General features: G+C 32.8%; 1 pseudogene; it reads left to right on the forward strand.

Annotated features, from left to right (window-relative positions):
* The first annotated feature begins 3,720 nt into the window (after positions 1 to 3,720).
* On the forward strand, positions 3,721 to 4,286 carry LOC105548165 (annotated as a pseudogene).
* The last annotated feature ends 414 nt before the right edge of the window (positions 4,287 to 4,700 follow it).

Below are 4,700 nucleotides of genomic sequence, written 5' to 3' on the forward strand. Positions count from 1 at the left end.
ATTTGGTTCGAAGTAATGCTCCCCAGATACCGATACAGGATCTTTTCCCCCTTTGCCCAGCCCAGAATTCTCACCTTTCAAAGAGGATCCTTGAAATTCCTAAAGGTGACCTGCTTAGAATTTTGTTTTGTTTTATTTTTAGTTTCCTTTTCCTTTTATGACTTCCCAAAACAAAAGAGTTTACCTCTCCTGCTCTGGTGTTTCTACTCTTCCTTTTGCCTCCTTTCCCCCAAGCCACCACTATCCCATGGATTCCAGTTCTCTATGGGTGAAACCATGCCTGCCTATGGGAGAAGCAGCAATCATGGATACGAAATAGGATTTTTCTCCTGGGAACTTAGTAAGTGATCTTATTTTATTTGTTTTTATCAATAAAAATGTAACAATTAAGATTCTTTATGGGTCTGTTATGCCTGAATATAAAAATAGCATGAATTTTTTAATCTTAGTCTCCCTAAACTAGTTAAGTATTATGCTGACTAACCATAATAGGAAACCCAACAGTGTTTACACTGTTCTTAGGTGTGAAGATTATACTGAGAATTAACCCCTTACTTTGGGATAAATGCACCAGTGGTAAGCAGGTAAAAAGTAGTAAGTGGAAGGATTATTAATTCGCCATCACACGGGAACTCGTTGTAGTAATACCTTACCTGTTTCCATGATTCCTTAAGGCCTGATCCCATTGACCTTTCCTGGAAGAGTGGCCTTGGAAAAGATCCTGTGTCAAGTAGACATGGTTGAAAAAGTGTCGAGATATCAAATCCATCACTGCCATAATGATTTAGAGAGAAGAAGCCTGAACCACAGAGACAGCTAAGCAGTTACCAATTTTCATGAATTCCATTTGAAGATGACAGCCTGTGCAAATATATTGCCTTCATTTGGATCAAAAACACTCCTGAAATGAAAGTAAAGTTACACAAAAGGAATAAAATTGTAAAGGAAAGAAAATTGAAGGGAGTGGTTATTAAAGGACAAGATTTTTTAACTTCTAGAAGTCATATACAGGAGGCTGCTGCATGTATACTAAAGAAATAAGAGAGTGTAACTGTTTATGAGAACTCAGGATATAATCTAGATTGTAATCATCAGGTGTATGGAGTTTGAAATGAGGGATGAGGGATAGAGTAAATTGAACTGTGTCTACCGAAGGACAGTGACATTAGACAGAACGAAATTGAACCCTAGCATGCCAGTGATAAACAATGTTTAACAAAATGATAATAAAACTATTCTAAAATTTCAAGAGTCAAAGTACAAAGTAAGAAAGACTTAGCTATGATTGAGGATATAATATAATATTAATTATCTTGACAATGTAAAATTAAAATGAATAGAAATAGCATCTGGAAAGGAGGAAGAAAAGAGAAATAATTTTAGAGGCACTATTATTCTTATATTTACAAACAAAGAGTCAACAAAATTTTTTAAAGTGGCTGAAGCAATAAAAACTTGGATTATAATATTTAAAGTTACTTAAGAATCAATATCAATAAAACCATAATTTAATAATCAAACATTGACAAAATTAGTGGACAAGAAGGTAGGAGATAAAATGAGCTAAACTTTTAGTTTTTTAAGATACAGCCAGTAAGCACTGCCTGAAGTTGATAAATAAAGAAAATGTGGTAAAATAATATCTATAATTATGGAGGAAATCACTAGGAAAAATGGAAACAGAAAGACTGTTAAAATGTTCCTTCAGGATAGAAATATTAGAGTTGGAAAGGGTGGTAAAGGCAAAATTTAACCATAAAATTTTCTATACTATTTGGCTGATATTTATTATGTTTTATGACAGGCTAATAAAAGAAAATTCATTTAAATTCTAAATGTAAATGTGGTTCTAACAGTTGTTCTTTCTTTATTTGAACACAGTTTTCTCAGGTTGAAATGAGATAGGATCATGCCTGTTACACAATAAATACTTGATGAAATAAATCATGATTATTGTTGTTCTGCTTATTAACATCACTTTCCTTGGGTGGCAGGGTAGTTGGTAGAGAAGGAAAGTCAATATTCAATTATAAAGCATGTGGTTATATATCCACATTTTCTTGACTACTAAACTGAAACTCATTACTAGACAGTAAATCCAACAAACAAGAAACCCAAGATCTGGAAAGTCATGTTCCCATTGTCTTGTGTAAAACTTTGAAATCATCTAAGCAGCCTGTTTTGGGATTTCTATCCCTAACATTAACATCATCACAGAGTTTTGGGTTTCTCCAGACAAAAATTTGAGCTGAAAGTCAGCATCAACACAGAGGTTATAGAGTTATCGCACCCTCATTAATGTCTCCTGTTTAGCATTATGAAGATTCAAGCCAATTTGATTCATTTATTTTTTTTTAATTTTTATACAACCCACTAACAGGAAAGGATGTTCTGCATGTTGCTTCAAATTTTAACTTGAAGTAGTTTTCATTTATTACAAAAACTTGTGGTTTTTAATACATTGTTCTATTTAAGTGTAGGAGGTTTTCATTGGAGATGACATTAATTATAAGTAAAGTTAATTTAACAGATGGGTGATAATGAGATACTTGAATCATCAACTGAGAGAAAAATACAAACTTAGAAGCGAATGACAATCACTATTCACTGGTCATTTGTAGGCTGTGTATCCAATATTTTAAATGATCATATTTAGAATTGTATTACCTATTATATTGGGTAGAACATATGTATCATAAATATGAGTTATGCTTAAACCAAAATACATAATTTCGGTGATGCCAAAATAATATACCTATAAAAGAACATTGCTAATAAATAGACTAAAAGTAGAGGCTATAATTCTATTTTTAAAGCATGTTGCATTAAATTCTGTATTTACATTTAAATTCAGCACCATAAAATCATGTTTCTGTAAAACTTGAAGTGGTTGCACGCATTTCTTTAAATGTTGTATAAATATGAAGCATATCAAATAATAAATTATATGCCTAAAATACATAATTGTTGTAAATTCTGATGCAATAATATTTCATAGGTTTTAAAGGAAATTAAAGACATGAGGAGAAAGATAAAGAGTGATTTAGCAGGAATATGTGAATCTGCATATATATTGATAGATTAATACTTTTGAATATGTTAAGCCACCATTACTGTTTCCTAGCATGTTTGAAAGGTAAGGGACATGTTGATGGCACAGCTTTCATGCTCTAAACACAGAAGAGTCTCCTCTGGTAGGGACCATAATGAGTACATTCAAAGCCTTTCATTAAATAGACTCCATCAGTGTTCAGGTGTGTCAACATATTTTGCTGTAAGGAATTCCTTTAGTTACCATTCGTCAACTGGAATAAGATATTTAAACATGAATGACATGAATGAACATATGCCTAAGGGTTTTCAATTCTTTATGAATATATTTAATGTTGTCTCAATATTTTGATAATGACTTAGACACACACCTTAATCATGCATTCTGGACTATATATCTTGATAATTACATCCTAGCCAGGCATTACCAATTTTAACGCTAGTGTTTCAGTTTAGGATTGATTTAAAATCAGATGACACAGTTTATTTTGCCTGGACTGTCTAGAAAATAATTCAGAGAGACTTAACTCCTAAGTTTTACATTTATGCCAAGTGAAATTCAAATGTTTTCCACAATGCTGCATAAGAACATATGTATGTGAGGCATGCAGGGCCGGAAACTGGAGCAGCTCAGAGGTAGTGAATAGCTCTTCAAGCCTGCAATAAAAAATGACCTCCAATAAAACTACATTGCAAAAAATTAGAAAGTAGCAGAATGGGAAGAGTAAAAAAGTCAAAGACGCAGAGACTGAAGAATGTGTGGTGGAAATAGCAAATGGGAAGCTGGAGTATTTCCAGAAGTGGAAGGGATTTACAAATGCTGACAGTACTTGGGAACCGGAAGACTATTTAGATTGTCTAGAGTTAACTGAAACATTTCTTAATTCTCAAAAAGCTGGCAAAGAAAAAGATGATACAAAAAGAAAATGTTTATCTGACAGTGAATCTGATGATAGCAAATCAAAGGAAAGAGACGTTGCTGACAAAGAGGATTCGCCAGAGGTCACGATCCAGAAAGAAAAAATGTTACAAAGAGAAGTGGGGAATGGATGTTTCTCCGGGAATGGGAGACTTGTGTATGTATATACAATGAGGCAGACTTGAGGCAGGCAAAAGAGGCAAACATGATGAGTCATCAAATTGTAATTACTTCTTATGAAGAGCGATTGCCTTGACATTCTTGTCTAGAAGATGAAGCTAAACTATTGTTGGCATTGCTTTTTACATATGTATGACATATATATATAAAATTTGGATCTTGGTTTTTGATTTACTAATGTGAAGAAATCTCTACATTATAATGAAAATCAAGTTTGATATGTTTGTTTTCAAAGTAGTATTGGGAGATTTGTCAGGGGATTTTGGTTTTGTTTTTTTTTTTTTTTGCATCAATCACATTGGTTACTTTCAACAAATAAATGAAACTTTCTGTAGTTGCTTTCTTTATCAGAAAAGAACATTTGATACCATGGCATATTTTGTCCTCTGCACGAGGGAACAGCTTTTTTAATGTTGAGGGAAACTTCCTTAGTCATTGTACAATCGGTACTTGTGTTTAACTCATATGCCTAAGAATGATTCTGAGTTTTTGTTTTGTGTGTTTATGCTTAAAATACAAATGTACATGGTTTTCTTTTTGGGTTTATTTT

This window comes from Mandrillus leucophaeus, unplaced genomic scaffold (genome assembly GCF_000951045.1).
Source record: "Mandrillus leucophaeus isolate KB7577 unplaced genomic scaffold, Mleu.le_1.0 Scaffold110, whole genome shotgun sequence".
NCBI classification, from domain to species: Eukaryota; Metazoa; Chordata; class Mammalia; order Primates; family Cercopithecidae; genus Mandrillus; species Mandrillus leucophaeus.